Raw genomic sequence first — 13,672 nt, forward strand, 5'->3', positions numbered from 1 at the left:
ATTTAGAAGGATGAGGGGGGATCTTATAGAAACTTATAAAATTATGAAGGGAATAATAGGATAGATGCGGGCAGGTTGTTTCCACCGGCGGGTGAAAGCAGAACTAGGGGGCATAGCCTCAAAATAAGGGGAAGTAGATTTAGAGTTTAGAGAAATACAGCACAGAACAGGCCCTCCGGCCCACGATGTTGCGCCGAACTTTTGTCCTAGGTTAATCATAGAATTTTGGACAATTTTTCATGGCCAATCCACCCAACCTGCACATCTTTGGACTGTGGGAGGAAACCGGAGTACCCGGAGGAAACCCACGCAGTCACGGGGAGGATGTGCAGACTCCACACAGACAGTGACCCAAGTCGAAATCGAACTTGGGACCCTGGAGCTGTGAAGCAATTGTGCTATCCACAATGCTACCGTGCTGCCCTTAAGAAGTTAACCTACACTCCATTATTCTACCCTAATCCAAGTACCTATCCAATAGCCGCTTGAAGGTCCCTAACTTTTCCGACTCAACTACTACCACAGGCAGTGCATTCCATGCCCCCACTACTCTCTGGGTAAAGGACCTACCTCTGACATCCCCTCTATATCTTCCACCATTTATCTTAAATTTATGTCCCCTTGTAATGGTGTGTTCCACCCGGGAAAAAAGTCTCTGACTGTCTACTCTATCTATTCCCCTGATCATCTTATAAACCTCTAACAAGTCGCCCCTCATCCTTCTCCGTTCTAATGAGAAAAGGCCTCGCACCCTCAACCTTTCCTCGTATGACCTACTCTCCATTCCAGGCAACATCCTGGTAAATCTCCTTTGCACCTTTTCCAAAGCTTCCACATCCTTCCTAAAATGAGGTGATCAGAACTGCACACAGTACTCCAAATGTGGCCTGACCAAGGTTTTGTACAGCTGCATCATCACCTCGCGGCTCTTAAATTCAATCCCTCTGCTAATGAACGCTAGCACACCATAGGCCTTCTTCACAGCTCTATCCATTTGAGTGGCAACTTTCAAAGAACTATGAACATAGACCCCAAGATCTCTCTGCTCCTCCACATTGCCAAGAACCCTACCAATAACCCTGTATTCCGCATTCAGATTTGTCCTTCCAAAATGGACAACCTCACACTTGTCAGGGTTAAACTCCATCTGCCACTTCTCAGCCCAGCTCTAAATTCTATCTATGTCTCTTTGAAGCCGACAACAGCCCTCCTCACTATCCACAACTCCACCAATCTTCGTATCATCTGCAAATTTACTGACCCACCCTTCAACTCCCTCATCTAAGTCGTTAATTAAAATCACAAACAGCAGAGGACCCAGAACTGATCCCTGCGGTACGCCACTGATAACTGGGCTCCAGGCTGAATATTTGCCATCCACCACCACTCTCTGTCTTCTATCGGTTAGCCAGTTTGTTATCCAACTGGCCAAATTTTCCACTATCCCATGCCTCCTTACTTTCTGCATAAGCCTACCATGGGGAACCTTATCAAATGCCTTACTAAAATCCATGTACACTGCATCCACTGCTTTACCTTCATCCACATGCTTGGTCACCTCCTCAAAGAATTCAATAAGACTTGTAAGGCAAGACCTACCCCTCACAAATCCGTGCTGACTATCCCTAATCAAGCAATGCCTTTCCAGATGCTCAGAAATCCTATCCCTCAGTACCCTTTCCATTACTTTGCCTACCACCGAAGTAAGACTAACTGGCCTGTAATTCCCAGGGTTATCCCTATTCCCTTTTTTGAACAGGGGCACGACATTCGCCACTCTCCAATCCTCTGGTACCACCCCTGTTGACAGCGAGGACGAAAAGATCATTGCCAACGGCTCTGCAATTTAATTTCTTGCTTCCCATAGAATCCTTGGATATATCCCGTCAGGCCCGGGGGACTTGTCTATCCTCAAGTTTTTCAAAACGTGCAACACATCTTCCTTCCTGACAAGTATCTCCTCAAGCTTATCAGTCTGCTTCACGCTGTCCTCTCCAACAATATGGCCCCTCTCGTTTGTGGATACTGAAGAAAAATACTTGTTAAAGACCCCTCCTATCTCTTCAGACTCAATACACAATCTCCCGCTACTGTCCTTAATCGGACCTACCCTCGCTCTAGTCATTCTCATATTTCTCACATATGTGTAAAAGGCCTTGGGGTTTTTCTTGATCCTACCCGCCAAAGATTTTTCATGCCCTCTCTTAGCACTCCTAATCCCTTTCTTCAGTTCCCTCCTGGCTATCTTGTATCCTTCCAGCGCCCTGTCTGAACCTTGTTTCTTCAGCCTTACATAAGTCTCCTTCTTCCTCTTAACAAGACATTCAACCTCTCTTGTCAACCATGGTTCCCTCACTCGACCATCTCTTCCCTGCCTGACAGGGACATACATATCAAAGACACGCAGTACTTGTTCCTTGAACAAGTTCCACATTTCCCTTGTGTCCTTCCCTGACAGCCTATGTTCCCAACTTCTGCACTTCAATTCTTGTCTGACAGCATTGTATTTACCCTTCCCCCAATTATAAACCTTGCCCTGTTGCTCGCACCTATCCCTCTCCACTACTAAAGTGAAAGTCACAGAATTGTGGTCACTACCTCCAAAATGCTCCCCCACTAACAAATCTATCACCTGCCCTGGTTCATTACCAAGTACTAAATCCAATATGGCCTCCCCTCTGGTCGGACAATCTACATACTCTGTTAGAAAAGCTTCCTGGACACACTGCACAAACACTATCCCTTCCAAACTATTTGATCTAAAGAGTTTCCACTCAATGTTTGGGAAGTTGAAGTCGCCCATGACTACTACCCTGTGACTTCTGCACCTTTCCAAAATCTGTTTGCAATCTGTTCCTCCACATCTCTGCTGCTATTGGGGGGCCTATAGAAAACTCCCAACAAGGTGACTGCTCCTTTCCAATTTCTAACTTCCACCCATATTACCTCAGTAGGCCGATCCCCCTCGAACTGCCTTTCTGCAGCTGTTATACTATCTCTAATTAACAATGCCACCCCCCACCTCTTTTACCATCCTCCCTAATCCTGTTGTAACTTCTATAACCAGGGACCTCCAACAACCATTTCTGCCCCTCTTCTATCCAAGTTTCCGTGATGGCCACCATATCGTAGTCCCAAGTACTTATCCATGCCTTAAGTTTACCCACCTTATTCCTGATGCTTCTTGCATTAAAGTATACACACTTCAACCCATCTCCTTGCCTGCAAGTACTCTCCTTTGTCATTGTTACCTTCCCCACTGCATCACTACGTGCTTTGGCGTCCTGACTATCGTCTACCTTAGTTGCTGGATTACAGATCCGGTTCCCATTCCCCTGCCAAATTAGTTTAAACCCTCCCGAAGTGTACTAGAAAACCTCCCCCCCAGGATATTGGTGCCCTTCTGGTTCAGATGCAACCCGTCCTGCTTGTACAGGTCCCACCTTCCCCAGAATGCGCTCCAATTATCCAAATACCTGAATCCCTCCCTCCTACACCATTCCTGCAGCCACGTGTTCAACTGCACTCTCTCCCTATTCCTAGCCTCGCTATCACGTGGCACCGGCAACAAACCAGAGATGACAACTCTGACTGTCCTGGCCTTTAACTTCCAGCCTAACTCCCTAAACTTGTTTAATACCTCCACACCCTTTTTACTACCTACATCGTTTGTACCAATGTGCACCACGACTTCTGGCTGCTCACCCTCCCCCTTCAGGATCCTGAAGACACGATCAGAGACATCCCTGGCCCTGGCACCCGGGAGGCAACACACTTTTCGGGAGTCTCGCTCGCGACCACAGAATCTATCTATTCCTCTAACCATTGAATCTCCTATTACAATTGCTTTTCTATGCCCCCCCTTCCCTTCTGAGCCCTAGAGCCAGACTCAGTGACAGAGACCTGGCCGCTGGGGCCTTCCCCCGGTAGGTCATCCCCCCCAACAGCATGCAAAACGGTATACTTGTTTTGAAGGGGAACGGCCACAAAGGATCCCTGCACTGTCTGCCTGTTAGTTTTCTTTCCCCTGACTGTAACCCAGCTACTCTTGTCCAGTACCTTTGGTGTGGCTACCTCCCTGCAACTCATCTCTATGACCCCCTCTGCCTCCCGGATGATCCGAAGTTCATCCAGCTCCAGCTCCAGTACCTTAACACGGTCTCTGAGGAGCTGGAGTTGGGTGCGCTTCCCGCAGGTATAGTCAGCGGGGACACCACTGGTATCCCTCACCACCCACATCCTACAGGAGGAGCATGCAACTGCCCTAGCCTCCATCCCCTCTTACTTTACAGAATTAGCTGCCCCGTGGACCAACTGGACCTCCGCCCTCCGACTCTACTTCCAGTCAGCTGTACTCTAAACTCCTGGCTCCCTTCACGCTCTTTGATAAATATAGGAAATGAAATGAAAGAAGCACCTTACTCCCTCCTCACCTAACTCTCTCAGTCACCAAACTCTCACTGTAGCACTCAAATGCCACAAGCTCAGCACTCCAGTGCAAACATTGTTATGCGCTGTTTACATCGGAGATTTCCTTATCCTTCGTTGCTAACTGTTCCCGGAGTTGCTCAATTATCTTCTCGCTTTCGTTACTGTTTCCCTCGTTCTTTTCTTCCTTCTCTTCTAACTTTCTACAGAGCGTCTTGACGACCTCCTCTGTGCCTCACAACTGTGCCAAACAGGACACTATTGCCATCGGCTTTCTGACTTTCTTTACATTTTTCTTGTGGACCTCGCTTAAGTTCTCCCACCAAGTTTGTTCCATGTTTCCTGGACCTGACTCGTCATTAACGCAAATAGTCGACTAAAGGGGCCATCCTTTCCCCTTTAAATATTTCCTTAACTCTTTCTCCAAATGGGGCATTGTTTTGTTGGTCGCTACGATCTCGGGTTCCTATCAATTCATCAACCGTTCCATTGCTTTAGTGGCCATTATTTACCTTATCTCTTGCTCTACTTTTAATTTGGGGCAGTGGAATAAGGCGGCAATTTGAACTGCGGGTATGGCCTAAGCTATCGTCCGGCTCACTATCTCTCGATAGTTGAGCACAATTCTAACGAGTTCACCTTACTCTTCCTGTTAGGAATGCACGCGGGTTAGTACACACTTCCACAATTCGGTTACTTGGTCGATATGGGACTTGCACTTGTGGTTCATTCTCGCAATTGGAAATTAAAGTGTGTGGGTTCTCTCGGAGTGACAAAGTCTCTTCTAATTCAGTCCCATCTGGCTCTCCAATAATATTGCCCTATAATGTAGCTCCATCCCAACAGCGTCGCCAATACTGTTGGTAATATTAATGATAATGTTGGTGAACCACAAGCCTTCCCTAATAGCCACCAAATGGCCATACAGCCAGTTAGTTAGTACAATAGGTGGTTTATTAACATGCACAAGGGCTACCTCACCACACAAACACAATATCTACTACGAGTTAACTACCTATCAGCTACAATAACCTATAATTAACTTCAGGGCGACCGGCACTGTGCAAATGGATAAGGCCTTTATCTGGATTTCACTCGGCTGCTTCGAAGCAAGTGGCTCTGTCTCTGCTGGGCTCATCCGTCAGGTAGCGACCGTTGTGTTGAACATAGAACATAGAACACTACAGCGCAGTACGGGCCCTTCGGCCCTCGACGTTGCGCCGACCTGTGAAACCATCTGAAGCCTATCTGACCTACACTATTCTATTTTCATCCATATGTCTATCCAGTGACCACTTAAATGCCCTTGAAGGTGGCGAGTCTACTACTGTTGCAGGCAGGGCGTTCCACACCCCTACTACTCTCTGAGTAAAGAAACTGCCTCTGACATCTGTCCTATATCTACCACCCCTCAATTTAAAGCTATGACCCCTCGTGTTGGTCATCACCATCCGAGGAAAAATACTCTCACTGTCCACCCTATCTAACCCTCTGACTATTTTATATGTCTCTATTAAGTCACCTCTCACCCTTCTCCTCACTAACATAAACAACCTCAATTCCCTGAGCCTTTCCTCGTAAGACCTTCCCTCCATACCAGGCAACATACTCGAAAATCTCCTCTGAACCCTTTCCAAAGCTTCCACATCCTTCCTATAATTTGGTGACCAGAACAGCACGCAGTACTCCAGGTGCGGGCCGCACCAGAGTTATGTACAGCTGCAGCATGACCTTGTGGTTCCGAAACTCAATCCCCCTGCTTATAAAGGCTAGCACACCATATGCCTTCTTAACAGCCCTATTAACCTGGGTGGCAACTTTCAGGGATTTATGTACCTGGATCACGAGATCTCTCTGTTCATCTACACTACCAAGAATCTTGCCATTTGCCCAGTACTCTGCATTGCTGTTACTCCTTCCAAAGTGAACCACCTCACACTTTTCCGCATTAAACTCCATCTGCCACCTCTCAGCCCAGCTCTGCAGCTTATCTATGTCCCTCTGTATCCTATAACATCCTTCAGCACTATCCACAACTCCACCGACCTTCGTGTCATCTGCAAATTTACTAACCCATCCTTCTACACCCTCTTCCAGGACATTTATAAAAATGACAAACAGCAGTGGCCCCAAAACAGATCCTTGCGGTACACCACTAGTAACTGAACTCCAGTATGAACATTTGCCATCAACCACCACCCTCTGTCATCTTTCAGCTAGCCAATTTCTGATCGAAACCGCTAAATCACCTTCAATCCCATTCTTCCTTATTTTCTGCAATAGCCTAGCGTGGGGAACCTTATCAAACGCCTTACTGAAATCCATATACACCACATCAACAGCTTTACCCTGATCCACCTGTTTGGTCACCTTCTCAAAAAACTCAATAAGGTTTGTGAGGCATGACCTACCCTTCACAAAACCGTGTTGACTATCGCTAATCAACTAGTTCTTTTCAAGATGATTATAAACCCTATCTCTTATAACCTTTTCCAACATTTTACCCTCAACCGAAGTAAGGCTCACAGGTCAATAATTACCAGGGTTGTCTCTACTCCCCTTCTTGAACAAGGGGACAACATTTGCTATCCTCCAGTCTTCCGGCACTATTCCTGTCGACAAAGACGACATAAAGATCAAGGACAAAGGCTCTGCAACCTCCTCCCTGGCTTCCCAGAGAATCCTAGGATAAATCCCATCTGGCCCAGGGGACTTATCTATTTTGACATTTTCCAAAATTTCTAACACCCCCTCCTTTTGAACTTCAATTCCATCTAGCCTGGTCGACTGAACCTGAGTGTTCTCCTCGACAATATTGTCTTTCTCAAGTGTAAACAGTGACGAAAAATATCCATTTAACGCTTCCCCTATCTCCTCTGATTCCACACACAACTTTCCACTACTATCCTTGATTGGCCCTAATCGTACTCTAGTCATTCTTTTGTTCCTGATATACCTATAGAAAGCCTTAGGGTTTTCCTTGATCCTATCCGCCAACGACTTTTCGTGTCCTCTCCTCGGTCTTCTTAACTCTCCCTTTAGGTCCTTCCTGGCTAACTTGTAACTCTCAAGTGCCCTAACTGAGCCTTCATGTCTCATCCTAACATAAGCCTTCTTCTTCCTCTTGACAAGTGCTTCAACTTCCTTAGTAAACCACGGTTCCCTTGGTCGACAACTTCCTCCTTGCCTGACAGGTACATACTTATCAAGGACACGCAGTAGCTGTTCCTTGAAAAAGCTCCACATTTCGAAAGTACCCATCCCCTGCAGTTTCCTTCCCCATCCTATACATCCTAAATCTTGCCGAATGGCATCATAATTGCCTTTCCCCAGCTATAATTCTTGCCTTGCGGTATATACCTATCCCTGCCCATTGCTAAAGTAAACATAACCGTGTTGTGATCACTGTCACCAAAGTTATCACCTACACCTAAATCTAACACCTGGCCGGGTTCATTACCCAGTACCAAATCCAATGTGGCCTCGCCCCTTGTTGGCATGTCTACATACTGTGTCAGAAAACCCTCCTGCACACACTGCACAAAAACTGACCCATCTATAGTACTCGAACTATAGTATTTCCAGTCAATATTTGGAAAGTTAAAGTCCCCCATAACAACTACCCTGTTACTCTCGCTCCTGTCGAGAATCATCTTTGCAATCCTTTCCTCTACACCTCTGGAACTATTCGGAGGTCTATAGACAACTCCCAACAGGGTGACCTCTCCTCTACTGTTCCTAACCTCGGCCCATACTGCCTCAGTAGACGAGTCCTCAAGCGTCCTTTCTACCGCCGTAATACTTTCCTTGATTAACAATGCCACACCCCCCCCCCTCTTTTACCATCTTCTCTGTTCTTACAGAAACATCTAAATCCTGGAACCTGCAACAACCATTCCTGCCCCTGCTCTACCCATGTCTACGAAATCGCAACAACATCGAGATCCCAGGGACCAACCCATGCTGCAAGCTCACCCACCTTATTCCGGATGCTCCTGGCGTTGAAGTAGACACACTTCAAACAAGCGTCCTGCTTGCCGGTGTCCTCTTTCCAACTTTGAACCCTATCCCTGACCTCACTACTCTCAACATCCTGCACACTGGGACTACAATTTAGTTTCCCATCCCCCAGCTGAATTAGTTTAAACCCCTGAACTTGGCTGGCTTTTCCTGCTGCAGTTGGCTGGCACAGGCCGGACTCAAAGGAGGTTGGCACAGGCCGGATCCAGCAGAGACAGAACACATGGCTGTGCCTTTTATCACTCTGAGATTTACCGCACTTTCGGGTGGTCCTTAAATATGGACCCAATTGTTCGACAGGAATCTGAGCAATCTTCGATTTTAGCCAATAAAGCAGCGGGTATATTGGTGGTTGGGCGGGACCTGAGCGGTCATTGACCTTGGCAGATGGGCTCTCTGAGTAAAGGGAGTGGTGCAGATCAGTCTGTGGCTGTACCGGTTTCTTGATTGGAGTCATATTGTCCTGGGAAACGGGACATTAAGAATTCAAGCGAACGGGGGTGGGGGTTCAATCAGGTCTAGCTACCTGTGTTTCATACACAGATCAGCTCTGTTTCTGTCTGAGTCCAGGGTTGGCCATAATCCCATGGTCCTTTGCAGATGGCCGTCTTAGACGTCTACAACAGCCAAGGAAATGGACCATGTTTATATGACATACGGCACCAGAGGAATCAGGAATCATAGAATCCCCACAGTGCAGAAGGTCATTCGGCCCATTCAGACTGTACCAAACCTCTGAAAGAGTACCTCAACCAAGCTCACAGACCCACCTACCTCATTAACCCCTTAATGTAACCTACACATCTTTATGGACACTACGGACTAATTTAGCTTTGGCAATCTACCTAATCTGCACATCTGTGGACTGTTGCAGGAAACCGGAGCACCCGGAGGAAACCAACCCAGGCACGGAGAAAAAGTGCAGTCTCCACACAGACAGTGACCCAAGGTGGGAATTGATCCGGGGACCCTGGTGCTGTGAAGCAGCAGTGCAAACCACTGTGTCACTGTGCCACCAATGTCATTGGGAAGAGGAAGAACATGGTAAAGTGGATGGAATTAAGATAGGAAGACATGATCTTGCTGGGGTGGAACAGGCTGAAATAATGGGTCTACTGGAACTTTCATGTTTGTGGATTTTGGGAAGGAGGTAGAAGCGGGAGGTTGATGCAGGATGTGTGGGGTTGTGGGACTATGATGTCTGAGCCTGTGGACAGAGGATATCCAGAGTCGATAAGGTCAGTGACAGTCCTGGGAACAATATCATGATGTTTGGTGGTGTGCTGCTGGTCCAGGGGGAGGTAGCAGGAGGGGGAGGTAGCAGGATGGGCCTGAGAGTTGACGGTCAGCATCTGTGAGGAAGAAGGCAGTACACCAGACATTAATGGCATCACGCTTGTGGGCAGCTCAGATCACCAGGTCAGGGTTGGATATTAGAGAGAGGACTGGAGCCAGTTAAGAGTGAGTCAGGATTGAGTTGGTGAGAGGCACAGAGAAATTGAGACTGTCGATGTCGCACTGACAGATCTCAATGAAAAGATCAAGGGCTGATAGGAGGCCAGAGGGTTGTGTCCAGGTACAGGGAGATTACTGGAGGCGGATGGAGTTCAGCACCAAATTTTCATAGAATAGACAGTGAGAAACAGCAGAGACAATATTATCTACTCACTGATCACCATCAGAATAATTACCAAAGAATTAAAAAGCAGAAGCCAGTCTCTGTTATTCTTGAATTTACAAAATAATATAATAAAATCTTCCAGTCACAATGTCAACAGTAAGAAAAGTGGAATTAGAAGTCTGAGTTAAAATAAATCCAGTTAAACAGAGTTTACTAAATAGTCGGCACATAAGCCATAGTCAACATCATTCCTGACACATTTCATCCAATTATCGCAATAACTATTAGAAATAATAGATCTGAGTAGTATGAGATATGTTAAACAATTTGATTTTCTAAAGGCCGTCAGTAAGACCCGACATAACAGACTGATGAGTAATCTCAGAGCCAGTGGAGTTAGAGGACACAGCAGCAGAATGGACACATGCTGGCGACACACAGAGAAAACAGGGAGAGGAGTTCAAGGGAAAGTGGGAATTTCGATGGGAGATTAATGTTCCGACAGCTGTGTCCGCTGCTGCATTTTGATCAAAACAATAATTCCCCAATCACTCCTTGGAAAACAAGTGTGTGAATGGACTGGAGGGGTTTCTGGGTTTAGGTGAATAGATTCACAAATCGTGTGAAGCAGAAACGCAGTTTAAAAACACCCATAAAAATTGATCAAACATGTGAGTTCATTTCAGAATCAATAGAAATGAGAAAATATCACAAAACCTATTGGAATACTGGACTGTTGTGGGTTTAATGAAGTATTAGAGTGGGGGTGATACCTGATCCTGTTGGAGTAGGTCAATAGAAAACAGAGATAGGAACATTTCACCATACAATAAAAATCAAACATATTCAAAACGCAGCCAAACCCTTCCTGTTTTCAACCTATTCCAAAGTTAAAACACACAGAGAGAGGTCCACAGAATGGAGCGACCACTAACCAATAAAATACATCATTTCAAAATAGAACCAACTAATGTCAGTCCAGTTACTGACCCACACACAATACAATCCACACGGACAGATAGTCCCAGTAATAGAGAGAAAATGCGATTAGATATTCCACTCTGGTTAGTGACCACACTCAGTACAATTCTACACATGACAGATTATCCCAGTAATGCTTGTTCACCGCTGTCAGATATTCCACGCTGTTTAGTGACCCACACAGTACAATTCTACACTGACAAATACTTCGAGTAATCCTTGTTCCCGCTGACAAATATTCCACTCTGGTTAGTGACCACACTCAGTACAATTCTACACTGACAGATACTTCCAGTAAGTCTTATTCCCGCTGTCAGATATACCACTCTGGTTAGTGACCCACACTCAGTACAATTCTGCACTGACAGACAATTCCAGTAATCCTTGTTCCCGCTGTCAGGTATTCCACTCTGGTTAGTGACCCACACTCAGTACAATTCTACACTGAGATATTTCCAGTGATCCTTGTTCCCGCTGACAGATATTCCACTCTGGTTAATGACCCACACTCAGTATGATTTCATTCTTCCGGCCACTAAACCTTCCTTCAGAGAGATTGCCTTCACTGAGATCCAATCTGACATTGTACAAGATTCCACTCAATATAACAACTTTATTGATCAGAGATGCCGTGAGTGACAAACAGGTTTATTGATAGTTTGTGAATTGGATTCAAACCCTAGACATTATTAACGAGATTTGCAATTAGTGAATTATATTGTTGACCAGGTGTCTGTATAACAGAGAGCAGGAGATCAGCGTTAAACAGTTTTAGTCGCAGTGTAACATTAGAGAGCCGCTCACACTCAGATTTATACAACTTCATAGGCGATAGTCACTTACCAGGAACACCAACAATAGCCAGAATTGGATAGAATATTTTCTCTGCCGTCTGGATTGCATAATGCATTTTCACTGTGAAGTGATGTGTCCTTTCCTGCGATTGGCAATCTCTCTCTGTCTGAAACTCTGAGGTTATATATTCTCCAAGCTTTTAATTAAAACCCTGCGGAACCACCTCAGGGGTATTGAGGTTGTGACATCGTTTAACTTATTTTTCAAAGATGTGAACAAACAGATTACTATATTGTGTTCAGTGAAGGCAAATATTATTTTTTGAGTGAGTGATCTCTTTCCAAACACTGGTCAGTGTTGATCACATTGTTCAGCCAACATTAACAGAAAGAATGCTGTCCACTCAGACACCATCAGTCAATTCCCAAGACCTCAGATTGTTTCAATGATAACCCCTCACTCCACTGTGACCATTCAGTGATTCAGTTCCAAATGTCAGTGTATTGCTCTGGGTGGGTCCACTGCGCTCTGGGATGTAGCTGTCTCTGTAACTGTGACCATTCAGTGATTCAGTTCCAATTGTCAGTGTGTTTCACTGGCTGGGTCCACTGCACTCTGGGATGTAGCTGCCTCTGTAACTGTGACCATTCAGTGATTCAGTTCCAATTGTCAGTGTGTTTCTCTGGGTGGGTCCACTGCACTCTGGGGTGTAGCTGCCTCTGTAACTGTGACCATTCAGTGATTCAGTTCCAATTGTCAGTGTGTTTCTCTGGGTGGGTCCACTGCACTCTGGGGTGTAGCTCTCTCTGTAACTGTGACCATTCAGTGATTCAGTTCCAATTGGTAGTGTGTTTCTCTGGGTGGTTCCACTGCACTCTGGGGTGTAGCTGCCTCTATTTATGACCATTCCTTTATTTGATATCAGTATTTTGTGAAGGTGCATAAGTAGCAAATTTCAATTTCTCCAAAATCTGGAACTATTTAGTGCCCAAAATATGTGATCCCATATCTAAATCTGATTCAGCCCCTCAAACAAAGAAAATCGTTAGAATCATTGAAACCTCAGAAAACTCAAAGGCTGCAGCACATTGAAACTCAACACCTCAGAGAGCAGTATTGGGACATATTCAGCTGTGAAAACTAATACCCCGTCTCTCACTGATACCGGCCGACCATCTGATACATACACTTTAACCAGGAGAGAGGCGGGCTGAGATGTGGAGGAAGCGAGAAATAGTCTGTTAGTTGTGCTGATAGAAGACAGTGTGAGAGAGGGTGGGAGATAAAATGGGAGAGAAAATGTGTGGGAGGAGATAAAATGGGAGAGAAAGAGGGTGGGATGAGATAGAATGGGAGAGAAAGTGGGTGGGAGGAGATAGAACGGGAGAGAAAATGGGTGGGAGAAATAAAGGATAACACGAGACATGGAGGTAGAGTATCTGAGAGAAAGGGAAGCAGGGAGTGGAGACCGAGTGGGTGAGTGGATGAGGGAGGCAGATTGTGTGAGAACGATGGTGTATAATATACTTACATAATCTTAGACATAAGTAAAGGAGATAGCTACTGAGTGACTGAGAGATTGGGAGAGGGAAAAAGTGTGAGAGAAAGTGTGACAGAGGGAAAGAATGTGAGAGAAAGTGTGCGAGGGGGAAAGAGAGTGAGAGAAAGTGTGAGGGGGAAAGAGAGTGAGAGAACGTGAGAGTTAAAAAGAATGTGAAATAAAGTGTGAGAGAGGGGAAGAGTGTGAGAGAAAGTGTGAGAGAGGGGAAGAGTGTGAGAGAAAGTGTAAGAGAGGGAAAGAGTGTGAGGGAAAGTGTGAGAGAGGGA

Source organism: Scyliorhinus canicula, unplaced genomic scaffold (genome assembly GCF_902713615.1).
Source record: "Scyliorhinus canicula unplaced genomic scaffold, sScyCan1.1, whole genome shotgun sequence".
Taxonomy (NCBI): domain Eukaryota; kingdom Metazoa; phylum Chordata; class Chondrichthyes; order Carcharhiniformes; family Scyliorhinidae; genus Scyliorhinus; species Scyliorhinus canicula.